Consider the following 22,647-nt stretch of genomic DNA (forward strand, 5'->3'; position numbering starts at 1 on the left):
TTTAAGATTGTGTTTAGGGTTTTGGGTTTATGATTATGGTTTTAGGGTTTAGGGTTTAGGGCTAGGGGTTTAGGATTTAGGGTTTAAGATCTAGGGTTTAGGGTTTAGGGTTAAGGATTTAGGATTTCGCATTTAGGGTTTAGGGTTTATGATTATTGTTTTAAGGTTTAGGATTTAGGGTTTAGGGTTTAGTATATATGGTCATGAGCTTAGAGTCTAGAATCTAGGGTTTAGGATTTGGAAATTAGGTTTAAGAATTTAAGCTATAAGGGTTAGGGTTTAGGGTTTAGGGATTAGAATTGTTATATAAGTTTAAGAGCTTAGATTGTATAACCTAAGATTTAGGGAACTTTAGGATCTAAGATTTAGGGTGTAAGATTTAAGGTATATAGACTATATAAAATATGCATTCTAAAGTGTTTACTTTGTTGGGATATCTCAAGGTGTATGCCTCAGGCACACCTTATGTTTCTATGTGTGAGTGCTAGAGGCACAGTTAGGTGCCCACAAGCACAGTTAGGTGGTGGAAAAGCCACATAGGATGATTGAGTGAATCTAGGAGCAGATTGAGGAGATGATTGTGGAGCTTTGAGGTCATCAGTGATGTCAGTGACCTTGTATGAGGTGCCTACTTAAGGACCTCTTTCTTCTTCATTCTATATGCAAGTACTCTGATTTTGTGTCCACTCTACTCTTTCCTTTCAGTGTTTCAACATGGTATCAGAGCCATTTCATCCCCCTTGAGCCCATTTTTGCCACATCATCATCTTCTTCTTCTTCTTCTTCTTCTTCACCACCTCTCCCTCTTCTCCAAAAAGTTTGCTTGAGCTTGTTCTCCTTCAATCCTCAACCATTTCCCACACCCTTTCTGCTGTAGATCCCTCTTGTTAGGGCGAACTTCGAGCTGCAAGCAATTGGAGAACAACCCGCGCTGCTGGTCGCCACTGCAGAAAAGTCGTCGTTTTTCTCTTCTGCGTTTTCTCTGCACCTGCTCTGTCTTTTCTTAATTCCTTCCAGGGCAAGCTTCTACATACCTAGAGCTACCTTGTGCTGAAATCTGAGCAGCAATGGCTGCATATTGAAGGAGAAAACAGAGAAAAACCAGTCGACTTTGTTCAAGAAGGTGAAGGCGACCTGACGCGTTTTTTTGCCTCTTCTTCCCAGAGGATCTACTGTGGTATATTAGCTTTCTTTTGCCTCAGAAAGCCCCCTTTCTTTTGCTTTGAAGAGTGTGCTATGAGCCCTCCAATTTCAGCTCTCTAGTTTTGACAGTTTTTTACATGCTTTTGAAAAGATGCTACATAAAATGCTACTCTAGCATTTCTGGTCTTTTGAAGTTTTTAATAACTTCACTACAAGTGTTGCTTCAGTTTTGTTTTGACTTGCTAGACCTGGTTGTGATTGGAAAGTGGTTATTTCATCCACTTCTATGAAGCATATAAAAAGTAGCATCATTGTTTGAAAACTAGTCACTACTATTTGCTACAACAAGTGGCTATACTTTGGAAGTATTGCAGTTCTTTTTGCCTTGTAAGAGAGATAGACACTGCCCAATATCTGGGTTAGACCCTCTCATGGCTACTTTATATAATCTTGAGAAGTTCAATGGAAAGGGGTTCCATACATGGCAAATGAAAGTAAAATTTGCATTAATGCGGGAGAACTTATGGGGACTTGTCAAACCTTCTCCTACCGCTTCTTCTACGGCCTCAAATGCTGGGGAATCTTCAGCTCCGACATGACCGGCAAGGGATCTAGCAAGAGAAGAAAAAGCATATGGTATAATTGCTTTAGCTTTGGGTGATGATTACATACATCATATATCTGACTTGTAGTCTCCATCGGAAGCATGGCAGAAGCTAGATTTGATTTTTGGTGCAAGCTCTCATATTTCTAAACTATCACTTAAAATCTCTTTCTTTGAATTAAAGATGGCAAGTGATACTACTTTAGCTGCCCATGTCAACTATATGTGGAGTCTTATGACTCAGTTAGCTTCTATCAACTCTCCTATCACCCCTGATGATGCTATGGCAGTACTACTTAAGAGTATGCCTGAAAGCTTTGATCATATTGTAAGCACTTTGAAGAATCTTCCCAATCCAAACCTTGAAGGCATTATCTCAGCTCTCCAAGAAGAAGAAAGACACATGGAGTTAAGGAAAGGCAATGACACTGCTTATGTTATGAAATTCCAAAAGGGCAAGTACTCTCCTTGCAATCACTGTGGAAAGACAAATCACCTTTCAAAGGACTGCTTCAAAGTTAATCCATGTAAGCACTGTGGCAAAAACAACCATAGTGAGAAGTTCTGCAGAGACAAAGCAAAGACAGAAAATGCAAATCTACTTACAGTGAATTTGCCTCCACAAGATGAGGCATCCCATGAAGATTATGCATTTTAAATCATCTCTATGTATGCTCCAGATCACTCTTTTTATGTCAAGGTACTCAGCCTTGATAGTCCTCCAAAATGAATGAAAATAAATTATTGTGTGTTGTGTGTTTTGTAAACACCTCTGGTCACCTTATGATGTAGGCCATGTGTATGTTTGTTCCATGGTACCTCCTACAGACATTGTGTGCATGTACATGTAGGAGAGATAACCATTGGAAGGTCTGTTTGTATCCCTTTCTGTTTAACTTACACCCAAGGAAACCCTTGCTAGCATGAGAACCTAGCCATAGATTTATCCTTGACCACCATGAGATGGCATGAGAAACTATGAGACTAGATGTATCCTTGACATAGCCTGAGGCATTTCCTTGAGGGGGGGTTTGTTGGGATATCTCAAGGTGTATGCCTCAGGCACACCTTATGTTTCTATGTGTGAGTGCTAGAGGCACAGTTAGGTGCCCACAAGCACAGTTAGGTGGTGGAAAAGCCACATAGGATGATTGAGTGAATCTAGGAGCAGATTGAGGAGATGATTGTGGAGCTTTGAGGTCATCAATGATGTCAGTGACCTTGTATGAGGTGCCTACTTAAGGACCTCTTTCTTCTTCATTCTATATGCAAGTACTCTGATTTTGTGTCCACTCTACTCTTTCCTTTCAGTGTTTCAACATACTTTAGATATATATAGACTATATATTATATGCTTTCCAAAGTGTTTTGTTTATATCCAATACTAGGTACGATCCTTTGCAAAGGCTTTACTTTAAGTAATTATAAGTCTACCTAGTCAAAGTATCCTACTGATTAGGGACAAGCACATAGGTTAAAAGCAGACTGATTCATATTTTCTTACATTCATGCTACATGGTGTATTAGAAGAAATGAAAAAGTATGTGATAAGAAATATTCATAAGAAACATGTATTCCATATCATGGATTCATACCATGGACATCTAGTGGTTGCTAAAGTAGAAAAATGATATGGATTCAATGATACTATAGTTTTGTGCAAAGTCTTAAACAAAGTTTAAGGCTTTTGCAAAGTATTACATACTGCATATCCACATCTCTATCTTCAAAAATTTTCTTACTTCGTGGTGCAACTTGGATAACGTACCACCATCTTGGATCAAAACGATCCGAATGAAAAACCACCTATATTGAAGATGGGTGCCAAATGTCGTCAATTATATATATGAAATTATGCTTAAGTACATGTATCAATGGATCTTTGAAAACAAAAGCTTTGATTCATTAAATTATTAGTATGTACCTGCTCACAGTGCTCGGGAAGAACAAAAGTATCACTTTCATCGGTCCAATGTTTGGTGGAGTCTATTGCAAAGAAACCGCTACTATCTTTTCTCACTATCACATGGGGACCGTTCTAAATAGTTCTAAACCATTTTACATCAAGAATGAAAATATTAAATCATCTGAAATCAACTTCATAGATTTTGCATATGGTTCCACAATAATCCAACTGTGAGGAGAGAAGATTGGTATCCGAAGCACTTGCTCAGCTATCTTGTGTGAAGTTAGCCATGACTCCACAATCATACCTGACTCTCTTTGAATCGATGCGTTCCATGCAAAAATGTCGTCCATATGACCATAACGCACTGTACTTTTTGTATTGTAAGAGAGCATCATTAAAACAATGAAGATGCATCTATTTTATAGCGTATATTGCCACAAATAACTACTTAATTACGTCAAGAGGTAAGAAACTTACATGCATCATACATCCAGATGATAACTCTTGCTCGCGCTCATTTATTGTCTCTCCATCGTGTTTAGCTTTACGTAGAGCCAACTGTAGCCAATCAAGTGACATGTGAGTGGGGAGAAGAGCCAGATCTCATGGATATGGTTGCGGTCGCCTGTAAATTACTCTGAATCTTGTCCTTGCATTTATTCTTTATGCTTTGGCTGCTTCATATCTCTCAATCCACTTTTGCATCTCCTTGCTATTGAGGATACAAAACTTATTGAATTTCTCCATTTGCTCTTTGCTTATCTTTCTTTCAATCCCTTTTCCTTAGGGAACCTCGCCAATGATGCGATCATCATCCTTGTTATGCCAAGCTTGCAGCATATCGGGGTCCGTGGATGCAAGAAACTCAGTGATATATACTAATGACTCTTGCACAAGCCATCCCTTTGCCATGCTTGCTTCTGATCTTGCTCTTTGTCTCACAAATCCCTTCAAAGTTTTCATAAACCGCTCGAGAAAAAACATCCACCGACTATGAATGGTACTTGCAATAGCCACCTCATCAACTATGTGCACAAGCAAGTGTACTTGAGTTGTCATAATGCTTAAGGGAAAGTGCTTCTCAAGCAAGCATACGGCTTTGATGGATTCCACCCTAGCCTTCTCGATGCTTGATATGGAGATCTCTTTTTGAGATATCCACCTATTTCACATGCCCATGTAAGATATTTTCATAATAAGTCCATAGATTATTTAGCTTAAATTGAAGAAAATGCAATCAATGCGATTTGATAGTAAGCATACCTCACAATACCACTCATCTTGAATATAGCATTTTTAACATCTTCTTGTAAGCACCCTTTTATTGTAATTGGGAGGATGAACTATCAAAGCAACATAGAAGTCATGTCAGCAATATAACATAATCATAATTACGCTAACGCATCACGATTATCGGTATACTAATCCTACAGCTTAGAATACCTATAAGACCTTGTGCCAATCATGGGACTTGACTAAGCTTATTGTCCTTTGAAAATGCTCCTTTCAAGCAATGCATCTACCCTGTTAGTGTTTGAAAAGAGGCAATGTCCGCCTTGACCGTTGCCTCCTCCCTCGTAGAGAGGATCCACATTGCTTTTGGGAGGACAACTTTTCCCAAAGCATGCACTTGGGGCCACAAACGAGACATCTTATTCATAGCATGCAAGTCTTCTTGCACTCCTCTTGAGTCTTTGGAACCAACCGTGCGTGTGCCTAAATAGTAGCTTTCACATTCTTGAAGATATGCATGGGATCCAAGAAATGATTGAGTTGTAACTGACCCCAATAAGGAAGCTCGTGAAAGATCAATAGCCTCTTCATACCAGGAGGGATTTCCTCTCCATTCACCCTCCGAGCCTGAATCTAGTCACTTGCCTTTAAATATGATGGTGGTGGATCAAGCTAACCTCCACACGCAAGATGGTCCAGCAGAAGGTATCGAGCATGACCTTCATAAACATTTTTTCTCATATGTTTGGAGTATCATGCAAGAGATTTCAAACCCGGTCCACAAACAAGATAAGCATGGTACCCACTTGTAACAAGTCCTACACGCATGCATGAATGTCTTAGTATAAGACATGCATGCAAAAAAGAGTCATTAAAGCATAATCCTATATTATACATGTAGAGACACAACCACGTACCTGTGCACTCTCCATATCCTGGGTAGTCATGCATGGTCCACATCGAGGGATGCGTCAATTTTACGAGCAAAAACCTATGAGCAGGTTTATATGAGCGTCTTTTTCAAGAGATTTTAAAAATAGTATTTCTTTAGGAAACATGGTTTTTACACTTTTATTTTCATTAGAACTAGATCCCTTTATCATAAAATTATATAGACTAGTCACTCATTCATTTTTACATAACATAAATCTTCTTATTCATAGACATCCCTTTGTACCGTTGTTATTACCTTAAAAAAGTATTGAAAAATAATTCATTTAAGAAACGTCCCTCATAATCACTCTCAATATTATAATATTATACATAAATAATTACTTATTAAACATATCATATGGTAATATCTTTCAAGACTTTTTATAGTATTAATAACAAGATATTTATGGACATGTTTCTACAGAAATTTAAATTATTGTAAATAAGTATTAACTTGGGCTCATATATCACTCTCATAAAATACATGTAATATTTAATACTATATATGCAAGGTTTTCCAAAATATAACCCCATACATGTGCTCAAATGGGGTTTTCCGATCAATTTGAGTGGCTGAATGACTATATTTGGACATTGGATGTGAAAGTTATGTCACTTTTAAAAGTGCTGTCCAAGGTAGTTTCGCCAACGAAACTACCTTGAAAGACCTTGTTCAAAGGGGTTTCACTGGCGAAACTACCTTGATGGCTTGCTTCAATGAGTTTTCTTTGGAGAACCCCTTTCATGAAGATAGGTTGAGAGAGGTTTTAAGAAGGATCATAAGGGAATTTTCATAGAGAAGTCTACTCTACATGCGGGTTTCTTCAAAAGCCATCCCATTATGTTCTCACCATTCCCAAAGATTCACATAAATATTCGTGTATAAAATAGGCATTCCTATAATACTTTTCATATTTCTAAGTGAAACTATGTTTTCTTCTGATCCATTTTTGTCATATTTTTGCATAGTTGGAAGCTTTCTTTTTCCTTCGCTCGGACGCTCGGAAGATTTCGCTCGGAAAATGCTCATCCCCCACATCAAGATACCCCTGACCAAAATATCATTGGTATGTCTAGGAGCTCTAGAAATATGAAAGACCTGCACTCCTCTCCATAATATCTATAACTCCTCTATCAAAGGTGCCATGTACACGTCCATATATTTTGCCTTGTACTTCCCTGGCACAAGTAGTGCAAGCAATAGGTGTCCCTTTTTTATTGTTAGCCATGGTGGGATATTGTAATTCACCATGACTATGGGCCATGTCGACCAAGATGTCGAGCGTAACCCGAAAGGATTCATGGCATCCATGGCGAGCCCAAGATGTAAGTTGTGTGGCTCCCTCGCAAAGTATGGCCACCGATTGTCTATGTGCTTCCAAGCTACATAATCTGCGGGAATCCTCAATGTGTCATTAGTGGACCAATGAGATGCATGCCATGTCATCAACTCCGCTATGGATTTGCATCAAAACATGTGCTGTATTCTTGCAATGATGGGAAAGTGTCTCAATACCTTTACCGATATCTGCTCACCCTGCAAGTCATCTCTATATCGTTGTTCTCCACATTTCGGACAACTAGCCAAATCTCCATGCTCAGGACAAAAGAGAATACAGTCATTACGGCAAGCATGGATGGTATCATAATCCATACCCACCGTTGTTAGCATCTTCTTCGCTTCATCTCTTGATGCGGGCATGGTATTTGGTGTAGGCAACATCTTCTGGAGCAACCTATCACAATTCAAACATACATAGGCTTCGAATTATGATGATTTGGTATACTAATCCATACATGATGATTCTCAAATCAAGCAATATCCAAATAATGAGTCAAATTAATGCAGGAGCTAACCTCGTGAAGGTCGAGACACTTGTATCTGACCACCCATACTTTACTTGTAGATTCAAGATTGAGAGACAAGCATGTAGTTTAGATATCCTAGCACCCTCGTACAACTGTGTTGATTGCAACCCTTGCATTTTGACCTTAGACTCTGACATCACGTCTACATGGGATGTAGTGCCCCTAAGAACAGAATCCATCATGTTGACCATACCCTCATCATCATCTGGGAGACTATAGTCTTACTCAAAGTGTGAAGGTATATGCATATCCTCATCAGCCTCCTCATTCTATTTTAAGATTTCATGTAAATATAAGATCTTGTCTCAAGGTTTTGTATCATAATTGTATCCACTATTAACCACGAACTCAAATAGCTTTGACTTACCGATAATCCATCAACACGTGCAACACCAACGGTGGGTATTGGTTCAGGCTCCTCCCCATACATCCGCAAGTGGCGCATGATAATACGACATTGATGTCGTACTTCTCGCTTGCAATGAGTGCAATGATAATACAACCTCTCCATAAGCCACTTTGTGCTTCCGGGCATTGGCGCATCATGTGACGAGCTTCCACTTGTGAAGATAGTGGGAGAGAGGGAAGGAGTCTCACTTGCAGCTTTCTCACATGCACAATGGGGGAATACACACAAAGGTGGAGGCTGAAAACAGTTTTCCTCTTCTTAGTTGTGAAAGCCAAAAGAACCCACGTACAAAGAAAATAGAAGAACCCTATATGTGGGTCTCAAACCAAACTCAACTAACTAAGGTGGCATACTAACTGAGCCACAAACTAGAGTAGATAAGAATAGCTATCGTCCAGCTATTATTTGTGGGCGGTGTACCAACCGCATCTCCAGCTAACAAGTCAGTGACATAAATACACAACAGTCACCCTGGCATATCGCGAGTGGAGCTCGATATCTCAACACTCCCCCTCGAGCTCAATCCCAATTCCTACACACCAAGTAGGTCTCTGAACTTGCGCAGCTTCTCTGTGCCCAATGCTTTCGTGAATATGTCAGCTACCTGATCCTCTGTGCTGACATAAACTAGATCAATAAGACCTAGTAAAACCTTCTTCCACACATAGTGATAATGCACCTCAATGTGCTTTGTTCTAGCATGAAAGACTGGGTTCTTTGCCAAGTGTATGTTGCTCATGTTGTCACAAAAAATGACAACTGGCCCATCTGTAGACTGATGCATATTATAGAGTAGCTTATGCAACCAAGCTACCTCACATGCAGCCATTGCTGCACCCCTGTACTCAGCCTCTATGCTCGACAAGGCAACTGTAGGCTGTTTCTTGCTGCTCCAAGTGACTGCAGGACTCCCAAAAGAGAACACATATCCACTAGTAGATCGTCTATCAGAAATACTACTAGCCCAATCAGCATCAGTGTATCCATGCAACTGTATCTGAACCCCAGCCTCATAAAATAGTCCATACTGCAATGTGGACTTCACATACCTGAGTATGCGTCTAGCCGCATCCAAATGCAGTTTCCTTGGAGCCTGCATAAACTGACTTACCAACCCAATAGCATAGCTCAAATCTGGCCTGGTAATAGTCATGTAAATCAAACTTCCTACTATGCGTCTGTACATAGTAGGGTCTTCCAGAAGCTCACCTGCATCTGCGCTCAGCTTCACATTCTGCTCCAAAGGAACTGAAACAGGCTTATAGCCTGTCATCCCATATTTGGACAGCATGTTCAGTCCATAATACTGCCTCTGCAGGAGCTGTATCCCACTTGGTGATCTAATCACCTCAATGCCCAAGAAATAACGCAGCTCTCCCAAATCCTTCATCTCAAACTTCTGCCTCAATAGCATTTTCACATGAAGGATATCTTCATCACTATCACATGTGATGATCAAATCATCAACATAAATGACAAGCAGCATAATCCCTTTCTCTGTTTTTCTCACATAGAGTGAGAAATCTGCCTTGGAAATGTGAAAGCCAATAGTAACAAGATACTATCCTATCTTGTCAGACCATGCCCTAGGTGCTTGCTTTAAGCCATACAAGGCTTTCTTCAACCTGCAAACAAACTTAGGATGAATAGCATGAACATAACCTGCTAGCTACTCCATAAAGACCTCTTCTTGCAAATCACCATGCAAGAAGGCATTCTTTACATCCATCTGATGTAAAGACCATCCCTTTGATGCAACCATAGCAATGGCTGCTCTTACGGTTGCCATCCTTGCAACCGGGCTGAAAGTTTCTTCATAATCAATGCCATATGTCTGTGCATACCCCTTGACAACTAATCTTGCCTTGTATCTATTCACAGAACCATCTGCATTGTGCTTGATCTTATAAACCCACTTACAGCCAATTGCATTCTTGTCTTTAGGCAAAGGCACCAATTCCCATGTAGCATTTGCATCCAAGGCATCCATTTCTTCATCCATGGCTTTCTCCCATTTTTCATTTCCCATGGCTTGCTCAAAAGAAGTGGGTTCTGGTTCCTGTATCACTTTGACCATATAGGCATAGTAAATGGCTATAAATCCATCATATTTCAGCCTATCCACAGGATACCTAACCCTGGTAGACCTGTGCAAAATAGGCTCACTTCCAGGTGCTCTCAAAACATCCCTGGTCTTCCTTACTCCAGGTGTAACAACAGAGGGAATACCCAACTCATCATCAATGCTCTGTTCTGAGCCACTGGATTCACCATCCACACAAGAGTGACCTGCATTCACATCAAACATGGGCTGATCTACCTTCTCTTTTCCTTTTCATGATACCTGCATACCACTCTCTGCATTGCTTTGAGGAGATTCTCATGATCTCAATCTGCCTATCCATGGTGAAGTATGTGAACCACTGCTAGACGACACTGCAGGTCCACTGATATTTTGTGATTGCTGCTATGAATTCTGTGCAGCATTACCATTTTGTGCATCTACATCAATCATCACATTTACTGGTTTATACCAGCTGCTCATCTCATCAAAAACAACATCTCTGCTCACTGTAAACTTACGAGTAGAAGGGTTATAGCATCTATACCCTTTCTGCTGCAAAGAATAACCAATAAAGTTGCACTTCTCAGCTTTTGGTTCCAACTTGGACCTCAACTCATCTGGCACATGGACATAGGCAATGCAACAAAAAATTTTCAAATGAGAAATATCTGGTTTCCTACCAGTATACATCTCCTCTGGCGTCATGCCATGTATTGCTGCAGTGGGAGTCCTGTTCATTATATAAACTGTTGTAGCAACTGCTTCAGCCCAATAATAATCTGGTAGATCTTTTTCATTTAGCATAGCCCGAGATACCTCTCCAATATGCCTGTTTTCCCTTTTTGCAATTCCATTTTGCTGTGGGGTATGACTGCATGAATATTGCTGCTTTATACCATGCTCTTGCAAGACCTTGCAAACTCATTTGAGGTACTCTCCCCCTCCATCTGACTTAGGCATTTAATTTGCAGGCCTGTTTCTTTTTCAACCATAGCTTTGAAAGCTTTGAAGTGCCCAAACACTTCACTTTTATTTTTCATAAAATACACCCAAAGTTTTCTGCTGAAGTCATCAATAAATGTGACAAAATAGTGACAGCCACCAATAGATGCAGCTTTAGTAGTCCACACATCAGAGTGGATTAATTCCAATGGCTTTTTACTCTCTTGAACATGCGTAGGAAAAGGTTTCCTTGCCTGTTTCCCAAATTGACAGGCTTCACAAACCTTGTGCATTTCTGCAACCTTGAATTTAGGCAATCCTGCAACAATATTTTGGGCTTGCATTGATTTAAGTCGCTGTATATTAACATATCCAATGCGTTTGTGCCAGATATCAATATCTGCAACTACACCGGTCCCATGTGCAAACATTGCTGCACTCAATTCAGGCATGTCCGCATCCAACGTAAACATCCTGCCCTTCTTCTTTCCTTTTGCTATCAAGCAACCATTATTTTTCATATCCTCAACAAAGCATCCATGAGGATTAAATATGACTTGCAAGCCCTGGTCAACCATCTGACCAACAGAAACCAGGTTCTTGGTGATGTTCGGGACATGAAATACATCAGATAAGTATTTCTTTTTCCCATCCTGCATAGACAAAGGAATTTTTCCAATCTGCACAATAGGATGTGCAGTATCATCACCAGTCTCCACAAATCCTAGTTTTTCCATTTTCCTTGCATCCTGCATCCATTCAGCATGACCTGTCATGTGGTTTGACGCACCTGAGTCAACATACCACACATCATTGCTTTCTTCTGCACTTGTCACAGAATTTTTCATATGCTGCACCATAAACAAATGCTCATTTTTGTCATCACCCTGTCTACTAGAGGATGCATAATTGCCTTGCTGCAATTTTCCATTCATAATGTCATTCTGCTTTTTGTAGAAGTCTTTAGCCATATGCCCCATTTTACCATAGTAGTAGCATTCAACATTGCTGTTTGCATTTTGGCCTCTCTGCCATCCACCACGACCTCTTTGGCTCCCCCTGCCTCTAGAGTTACCATGTCCTCCTGCATAGGACTGGTTTTCTTGCATTTGCTGCATATTCTGATTTCTACCATGGCCTCCAGATCGGCCTCCTCTACCTCTGCCTCTACCCCTTCCAGCATTTGAGTAGAAGACAGTTTCTTTTGAGGTTCCTCCTGAAGAAGATGCACCACCATTTCTCTGCTCTTCGGAAATTAGAAGAGCAATCAACTCCTCAAAATCAGGAAATTTTTCACGGACGACAATGGATGTCCGGAACTGTGCATAATCCTTTCCTAGACCATTCAAGGTCACAGAAACTAAATCGTCATCATCCACTGGCGACCCAATGGAAGCAAGTGCATCCGCAATTTTCTTCACCTTCATGTAGTAGTCATTGATGCTCATATTTTCTCTCTGCACATTGTGCAGCTCCTGCTTGAGGTGCATTTTCCTGGCTTGCATATTTGTGCTACATTTTTGCCAAAGTATCCCATGCCTCCTTTGGCGTACTTGCATCCTGAATATGCACAATCATGGAGTCCGAAATACTGATAGACAGCCAGTACATAACTTTCCCGGCTCTCTCATGCCATCCTTTGAATGCCTGCATTTCCTGTTGATTGGGAACATTAGGAAGAACAGGTTCTTCTTCATTTCCTGTAATGAACTCCCAATAGCCTTTTCCCATAAGGAAATTCGTCATTCTAAACTTCCATGCCTGGAAGTTGTTCTTGTCAAGCTTTTCACTGACAATCTGTGAAAGAGAATCAGATGCCATTACAAAACACCGAAAATATTCTGTCACTGCAAAAAACACAGCTTTTGCCTCACACGGGCAGATCTGCAAAACTGACGAAAGTGGTTTCACCACACAGTCACTTCCTAGTGACGATTTTGCATCAACAGGCAACAAGCATGAATCTACAACTCCCAATATCTCTGCGCAAAGCCTGCAATTTCTGCGGCAACTTTTCACCGACCTGCAGAACAGTGGTCGCACAGCAAAATCAGGGCCTTTTTCTGAGTGCCTACGGAGAACTTCTGCCTTCAAAACGGGCCCCGAAATGACCTCGAATCAGAAAAATGCAGCATATAATGCCCTCTCACCACACCACGAAGGGCATCTCAATCTGAGACAGTGCACTCTTGCACTTTCGGCTGTGCTACTTGCAGAGATTTGCTTCCAAACTCGAAAAAGGAAAGCAACACTGGTCCTCTTACCAGGACACTGCGAACTTGGTTTGCTTTCTTGAGCTCCTTACCACGAACAAGGCTCTGATACCATGTGAAGATAGTGGGAGAGAGGGAAGGAGTCTCACTTGTGGCTTTCTCACATGCACAATGGGGGAATACACACAAAGGTGGAGGCTAAAAACAGTTTTCCTCTTCTTAGTTGTGAAAGCCAAAAGAACTCAAGTATAAAGAAAATAGAAGAACCCTATATGTGGGTCTCAAACCAAACTCAACGAACTAAGGTGGCATACTAACTGAGCCACAAACTAGAGTAGATAAGGATAGCTGTCATCCAACTATTATTCATGGGCGGTGTACCAACCGCATCTCCAGCTAACAAGTCGGTGACATAAATACACAACAGTCACCCTGGCATATCGCAAGTGGAGCTCGATATCTCAACACCACTCGTCCCTTCCATCTGCACACTTCTAAAACCACAACATAAGTTGCAAGGAAATATATTAACAGTAATAAAATAGCCACCTATGAGCTTCTTTTTTAGCTTTAAACAATAAGTGCCATGAAGCGTTGCTATATAGCAATGTTTTGCTCTGTTCCGTTGCTATATAGCGATGATTTTCTTTGTTCCATCACTATATAGCGACAGTTTTAGATATAAGTATCGCTATATAGCAACTGACCAGTGTCGCTATATAGCAACGCTGTGGGTTAAAACCCAAAACCCCGTGACGCGGTGCTTTCTTTAGCATCTCTATTGTGGAAAAAGTAATCTCTCCTCCCACCTCATATCTGATGACCTCACTTTCCTCCTCTCTATTCTCCACTCCTCACCACTACTCAACCCCTCTCCTAACACTTGTGCTTCCTCTCCACCCTTCTTCCTCTTTGCTTGTGTGAAAAGAAGTTTTTCAGGAAGGTGAGTCTCTTTGAGCAATGTAGGTTCATATTTTGTGAGTTAAAGACAAAAAACGAGATTTTGTGAAAGAAAGAAGACTCACCTCTTCTAGTCTTTTTTGTATTTCTCTTCCTACTCTTTCTCCTTGTCTCCTCAATCCAATCCCTTTGAGAAGTTGCTTCTTTAAACTCCTCCTTCCTCTAACTAGTTATTTGAAAAATGGTATGTTTCCTCTCTTTTGTAGGGCCAGTCCACAAAACACCGAGCGAGACTATTTCAGGTAAGAAAGTGCTTTCTCTTTTCTCCTTTTGTTATTTTTGTTATTTGCATTGGCCTGCAACTAGTGCATTAAGCGCTAGCTGTAGTGATGGGCGTAGGAACCCTCTCTTCTCCTATTCCCTCTTCTTTCCCTCTTTTCTCCTCTTCCTTCTCTTCTTTTTTCCTCTTCTTTTTCCCCTCTTTCAATCTTTTTTCCCCTCTTCTTTTTCCCCCTCTTTCAATCTCTTTTTTCCTCCTTTTCTTCTCTTCTTTTTTTCCTCTTTCAATCTATTTTCCCCTCTTCTTTTTTCCCCTCTTTCAATCTCTTTTTCCCTCCTTTCCTTCTCTTGTTTTTTCCCTCCTTTCCTTCTCTTCTTTTTTCCCTCTGTCAATCTCTTTTCCCCTCTTCCTTCTCTTATGTTTATGCTCTTTTCCCCTCTTTCAATCTCTTTTCCTCTCTCTTTCCCCCCCTCTTTCCCCTCTTTCAATCTCTTTTTCTCTCTTTTTCTTTTATGCTTAAGCTTTCTCTCTTTTTCTTTTATGCTTACATGCTCATGCATAAGCATAAGCATATGCTTTGTTTCCTTTCCTTCTTCTTCCTCTTATGCTTATGCTTATGCATGAGCATATGTCTCCTTCTCCTTCTCCTTCTCCTCTTTTCTTCCTTTCCTCTTTCTTTCCCCTCTCTTTCCCCTCTTTCAATCTCTTTTCATAAGCATATGTATTTGCCTATGCATAAGCATAAGCATATGTCTCCTTCTCTTATGCTCATGCATAAGCATAAGCATAAGTATGAGCATATGTCTCCTTCTCCTTCTCCTCTTTTCCTCCTTTCCTCTCTATTTCCCCCCCTCTTTCCCCTCTTTCAATGTCTTTTCATAAGCATATGTATTTGCCTATGCATAAGCATAAGCATACGTCTCCTTCTCTTATGCTCATGCATAAGCATAAGCATAAGCATGAGCATATGTCTCCTTCTCTTATGCTTATGCTTATGCATGAGCATATGTCTCCTTCTCCTTCTCCTCTTTTCCTCCTTTCCTCTCTCTTTCCCCCCCTCTTTTCTCTCTTTCAATCTCTTTTCATAAGCATATGTATTTGCCTATGCATAAGCATAAGCATATGTCTCCTTCTCTTATGCTCATGCATAAGCATGAGCATATGTCTCCTTCTCCTTCTCCTTTCCTTCTTTCAATCTCTTTTCCCCCTCTTCCTCCTTTCCTTCTCTCATGAGCATGTCTCATTTTCCTCTTTTCCTCTCTCTTTCTCCCCCTCTTTCGATCTCTTTTTATAAGCATATGTATTTGCTTATGCTTAAGCTTTCTCTCTTTTTCTTTTATGCTCATATGCTCATGCATAAGCATAAGCATAAGCATGAGCATGAGCATGAGCATAAGCTTTCTCCCCCTCTTTCGATCTCTTGTCATAAGCATATGCCTATGCATATGCCTACCCTTCTCCTTTTTTCCTCTCTTCTTTCTCTTCTCCTTCTCCTTCTCCTTCTGTCTTCTTTCTCTTCTTTTTTCCTCCTTCTCTCTTCTTTCTCTTATCTCTTCCTCTCTTTTTGTCTTCTTTTCATAAGCATATGTCTATGCCTATGCCTATGCTTATGTTTGTTTTTTGTTTTTTGTTTTCGTGTTTGTGTCTACATTAGACATGGGATCACGTCGCATCTTCGACGAGTACGGACAGCCTTGCAGGAGGAGACATCACGATCTCTATGCTCCAAAGGACTTTGATTCCTCTCAGGTGACACCTCAGGGGCCTACCTGTTGAGATATCAAGCTCTATCCCCGACATATCTCCTGGATGACTATCATTTATGTCACCGTCTATGTTAGTTGTACTCGTGATGTAGTTAGACTACCACGTATGTTTTGGTTTGGGTTCACATATGAACCACGTATTCTAGGTTTAGACATATAGGGTATTTCCCTCTTCTATTGTATGGTTGTTGTGTGCAAAAGTGAAGAAAGGCTTCACCCTCCAACCTTGTGTCCTCTCTCTTTTGTGTGTTGTGAAGAAAGCTGAACTTGAGTCTCCTATCTCTCTCCCTTATTCTTTACATGGTATCAGAGCCTTGTTCGTGGTAAGGAGCTCAAGAAAGAAAGCCAAGTTTGTGGTGTCCTGGTAAGAGGACCAGTGTTGCTTTCCTACTTCGAGTTTGGGAGCAAATCTTTGCAGGTAGCACAGCCAGAAGCGCAGGAGTGCACTGCTTCAGATTGAGAGGCCCTTCGCGGTGCGGCGAGAGCGCAGTATATGCTGCGGGGGAGGGCTAAGCCCTTGGTGACGTTATTTTTTTGATTTGAGGCCGTTTCGGGGCCCGTTTTGAGGGCGGAAGTTCTTCGCAGGCACTCAGAAAAAGGCCCTGTTTTTGCTGTGCGACCACTACGCGCGGCCAGTCGGTGGAAAGGTGCCACAGAAACTGTGTCGTATGCCTGTGTGCAGAGATATTGGGAGTTGCAGATTCATGCCTGTTGCCTGTTGATGCAAAATCGTCACTAGGAAGTGACTGTGTGGTGAAATACCACTTTCGTCAGTGTTGCAGATCTGCCCCTGTGAGGCTTTTCGCAGAAGTTTTGCTATTTGCCCTTGTGAGGCATTTGCTGTGTTTACAGGTTGCTGTTGCAATTCGTGATTTGTAAAATGTCTGAGAATCTGTCTACCATTGTCAGTGAGAAGCTTGACAAGAACAACTTCCAAGCATGGAAGTTCAGGATGACAAACTTCCTTATGGGAAAGGGAGTTTGGGATTACATCAGTGGTGAAACTGCAGAACCAGTTTTGGGTACTGCTCCCACTCCTGCTGAATTGAAGGCTTTTAAGGAATGGCATGAAAAAGCCAGAAAATGCTTGTATTGGCTATCTGTTAGCATTTCAGATTCTATGATTGTGCATATACAGGATCTAGAGACGCCTAAGGAAGCATGGGATACATTGGTGAAGCTGTATAGCACAAATACCAAAGCACGAAAGATGCAGCTAAAGCAGGAGTTGCACAATGTGCAAAGGAAAAATCTGAATATAAATGAGTATTCCTTGAAGGTGAAAGGCCTTGCAGATTCTCTTGCCTCCATTGGAGCACCTGTTGATGATGAGGACTTAGTGTCCGTGACCTTGAATGGTCTTGGGAAAGATTATGCACAATTTCGGACATCCATTGGGGTCCGTGAAACATTTCCTGATTTTCAGGAACTTATTGCTCTCTTGCTGAGTGAAGAGCAAAGGAATGGTGGTTCAGCCACCTCAACTTCTCAAGAGACTGCTTTCTACTCGAATACAGGTAGAGGCAGGGGTAGAGGAAGAGGCCGTTCTGGAGGCCGTGCAGGAAATCAGAACCAACAGCAACAACAGGAAAACCAGTCCTATGGAGGAGGACGTGGTAGTTCTAGAGGCAGGGGGAGCCAAAGAGGCCGTGGTTCATGGCAAAGGAACCAGCAAGTAAATAGCAGCACAGAATGCTATTATTGTGGAAAGCCTGGACACAAGGAGAATACATGCTATAAAAAGCAGAATGACATCAAAAGTGGAAAGTTGCAGCAAAGCAACTATGCATCATCAAGTGGGCATGGTGACGACAGAAATGAGCACCTTTTTGTGATGCAGCATATGGTTAACTCCATGTCAGGAGATGCTGCAGCTTGCAATGATGTTTGGTATGTTGATTCAGGTGCCTCTAACCACATGACCAGTCATGGTGAGTGGTTTCATGATGTCAAAAATTTGGATAAGCCAGGTTATGTTGAAACAGGTGATGATACTGCGCACCCAATTACGCAGGTTGGTAAAGTGCCATTGGCTATGCAGGATGGCAAAACAAAGTACTTGGCAGATGTACTTCATGTTCCAAAAATCACTAAGAACCTGGTTTCAGTTGGCCAGATGGTTGAGCAAGGTCTGCAGGTTAGATTTAATCCTGATGGATGCTTCGTTGAAGACCTGAAAAATAAATGCCGCTTGGTTGCGAAAGGCAACAAAAATGGAAGAATGTTCACCTTGGATGTTGATATGCCTGAGGTGAAAGCTGCGATGTTTGCGCATGGGAGAGGTGTCATTGCAGATATTGAGATATGGCACAAGCGCATTGGGCATGTGAATATACAAAGGCTGAAATCTATGCAAACGAAAAACATTGTTGCAGGTTTGCCTAAATTCAGAGTTGAGGGAATGCAAAAGGTATGTGAAGCATGCCAAATGGGTAAGCAGGCCAGACATGCATTTCCCAAAAATGCTAAGGTGAGCAAAAGACCTTTGGAAGTGATCCATTCAGATGTTTGGACAACCAAAGCTGCTTCTATTGGTGGATGCCATTATTATGTGACGTTTATTGATGACTACACTAGGAAGGTGTGGATTTATTTTATGAAGCACAAAAGTGAAGTGTTCAGCCACTTCAAGGCTTTTAAGGCCATGGTTGAAAAAGAGAAAGGTGTGCATATTAAAGTACTAAGATCTGATGGAGGGGGAGAGTACTTTTCAAAAGAATTTTGTGAATATCTGAAAGAACAGGGAATTCAAAGGAAGTACTCATGCAGGTCTACCCCTCAGCAGAATGGGGTTGCAGAAAGGAAGAACAGGCATATTGCAGAAGTAGGACGGGCGATCCTAAATGAGAAAAACATGCCTGATTATTTTTGGGCTGAAGCAGTAGCAACTGCTGTTTATATTATGAACAGAACCCCCACTGCAGCTGTCCATGGCATGACGCCTGAAGAAATGTATACAGGCCAAAAACCAGATATTTCTCACTTGAAGGTATTTGGTTGCATAGCTTATGTTCATGTTCCTGATGAGAAGAGAACAAAGCTGGATCCAAAGGCAGAAAAATGCATCTTTATTGGATATGCTCAGCATCAGAAAGGGTATCGCTGTTATAACCCTTCCACTCGCAAAATGCAAGTGAGCAGAGATGTGGTTTTTGATGAAATGAGTAGCTGGTATGCACCAACTGTTATGGTAGGAGATGCAGATGCAGGAAATGGGAATGCTGCAATAAATGCAGAGCAGCAATCTCAAGCCTTGAGTGGACCCAGAGAGTCCTCTACTAGTGGATCTAATGCATGGACAGGGAGATTGAGATCTAGTGAATCGTCACATGGCAGCCCTGATAGTGTTGTGCAGGTATCACATAAGGGAAAAGAAAAAGTGGACCATGCTCCAGTGTTTGATGTGTCTGCTGGTAGCTCTCATGTTGATGGAGAGTCAAGCGGCTCTGAAATGAGCCTTGATGAGGAACTTGGGATTCCTTCTGTTGTTACACCTGGTGCAAGGAAAAGCAGGCATGATTTAAAGACTCCTGCAACTGATCCAGTTGTACGGAGGTCCACTCGTATTAAGTATCCAGTTGACAGGCTGAGATATGATGGGTATACAGCACATCACTATGCTTATATGGTCAAGGTTCTGGAGGAGCCAGAGCCCACATGTTTTGAGGATGCAGCAGGGCATAAAAATTGGGAAGCAGCTATGGATGAAGAGATGGCTGCCTTGGATGCAAACCACACTTGGGATTTGATGCCTTTGCCTCATGATAAGAAGGCTATTGGCTGCAAGTGGGTTTACAAAGTAAAGCACAATGCTGATGGGTCTGTTAGCAGGTATAAGGCAAGATTGGTTGCCAAAGGTTTTGCACAGACATATGGAATTGACTATGAGGAAACTTTCAGCCCAGTTGCAAGGATGGCAACCGTGAGAGCAGTAATTGCTATGGCTGCTGCAAAGGGATGGTCTTTGCATCAGATGGATGTGAAAAATGCCTTCTTGCATGGTGACTTGCAGGAAGAGGTTTATATGATGCAGCCAGAAGGTTATGAGGATAATGCACACCCCGATTTTGTATGCAGGTTGCGCAAAGCCTTGTATGGCTTAAAACAGGCGCCGAGGGCATGGTCAGACAAGATAGGGCAATATCTTGTCACTATTGGATTTCAGATTTCCAATTCAGATTTTTCACTTTATGTGAAAAGGACAAACAGAGGGATTGTGCTTATAGTCATCTATGTTGATGACTTGATTATTACAGGTGATAGTGATGCAGACATTAATGAAGTGAAGCTGCTGTTGAAGCAGAAATTTGAGATGAAGGATTTGGGAGAGCTGCGTTACTTCTTGGGCATTGAGGTTATTAGATCCCCGAGTGGGATATGGCTGTTGCAAAGGCAATACGGTTTGGACATGTTGTCCAAATATGGGATGACAGGCTGTAAGCCTATTTCTGTTCCATTGGAGCAGAATGTGAAGCTCAATGCAGAAACAGGTGAGCTTCTTGAAGATATTACTATGTACAGGCGCATAGTAGGTAGCTTGATTTACATGACTATAACCAGACCAGATTTGAGCTATGCTGTGGGGCTGGTGAGTCAGTTTATGCAGGCACCGAGGAAGCCACATTTGGATGCGGCTAGGCGCATACTGCGGTATGTGAAGTCCACATTGCATTATGGACTGTTTTATGAAGCTGGCTGTGCATTACAGGTACATGGATACACAGATGCTGACTGGGCTGGTAGTGTCTCAGACAGGAGATCTACTAGTGGTTTTATGTTTTCCCTTGGGAGTGGTGCCATCAGTTGGAGCAGCAAGAAGCAGCCAACAGTTGCCTTGTCGAGCACAGAGGCTGAGTACAGGGGTGCAGCAATGGCTGCATGTGAGGTAGCTTGGTTACGGAAGCTACTTGCAGATATGGGACAGTCAGTTCATGCAGCAGTTGTCATTCATTGTGACAACATTAGCAGCATCATGCTTGCTAATAACCCAGTTTATCATGCTAGAACGAAGCACATTGAGGTGCATTATCACTTTGTGAGAGAGAAGGTTCTAGCTGGTGAGATTGATCTTGTCTATGTCAGCACTGAGGAGCAGGTGGCTGATATCTTTACGAAGGCATTGGGTACCGAGAAGCTTCGCAGATTTAGGAGCTTGCTTGGTGTACGTGAGATGGATTTGAGCTTGAGGGGGAGTGTTGAGATATCAAGCTCTATCCCCGACATATCTCCTGGATGACTATCATTTATGTCACCGTCTATGTTAGTTGTACTCGTGATGTAGTTAGACTACCACGTATGTTTTGGTTTGGGTTCACATATGAACCACGTATTCTAGGTTTAGACATATAGGGTATTTCCCTCTTCTATTGTATGGTTGTTGTGTGCAAAAGTGAAGAAAGGCTTCACCCTCCAACCTTGTGTCCTCTCTCTTTTGTGTGTTGTGAAGAAAGCTGAACTTGAGTCTCCTATCTCTCTCCCTTATTCTTTACACTACCCTTGCGACTACTCTTGGCCCGACTCCTCTCGAACATAGCATTACGACTACCCCTCAGGGAACTCCTTTGCTAGCAGCCCGTGGCTTTGTCGGGAGTCCCGATGAGTTTGTAGCATAGATGACCGATGAGGAGGCATCAAGATTCTTCTCTCTGCTATCTCATAGGACCTTAACAATTCCCTCTCCTACACCGACGGTTGGACCTACTGGTCTAGCCATCCCCTTGTGCCCCTTCGATCGAGGGGTCATCACCTGCGCATGCCTATCATAAGGAAAGGAATAGTAGGAGGGGTTGCTTATGTTGTACTGACTCGGGATATGTAGACGAGTTAGCACACTCACATCCCTACAGGTCTCCACTTGGTCCCGAGACACAGTATCAGTCAGGTCCCTTGCCCTCTCCTACTCCCACTGCTACTCCTTGCTGCAGAAGCACTTGCACAGCTTCCACTCGCTCTGACTCTGCCACTACGATGAGTCCTCCTTACCCAATCGAGGACCTCTCCTATCAAATCATGGCTGCCAGAGAGATAATAGAAGATAGAAAGGGCAAAGTAGTGATGGCCACCATGAGGTGGTTGATGAGCCACCACTTCAAGAGCGGCATTGCTACTGATTGGCGGTATCAAGATGACCAAAAGAAGCAGGCGGTCATCGATGAATTAAAACAAAAATACCCTAACCCGCCAAATTGGGAGTTCAATGAGAATTACATGCGAGAGCTCATGGGTTTGGTCTTGAAGCATTGTAGATCAACCTTGCATACTTCCATCGCAAAGGGGATGGCTAAACCCAGCTGGGCAGACAAAGCAGATTGGAAGTTCTTCAAGAAGCAGAATAGGGACCATCCTGATACGTTCGATGGTCAGAGGAGGGCTACGAGGAGA

Source organism: Dipteris shenzhenensis, chromosome 4 (assembly GCF_047967505.1).
Source record: "Dipteris shenzhenensis isolate YYH24624 ecotype China chromosome 4, Dip_SZ_1.0, whole genome shotgun sequence".
Lineage (NCBI taxonomy): Eukaryota > Viridiplantae > Streptophyta > Polypodiopsida > Gleicheniales > Dipteridaceae > Dipteris > Dipteris shenzhenensis.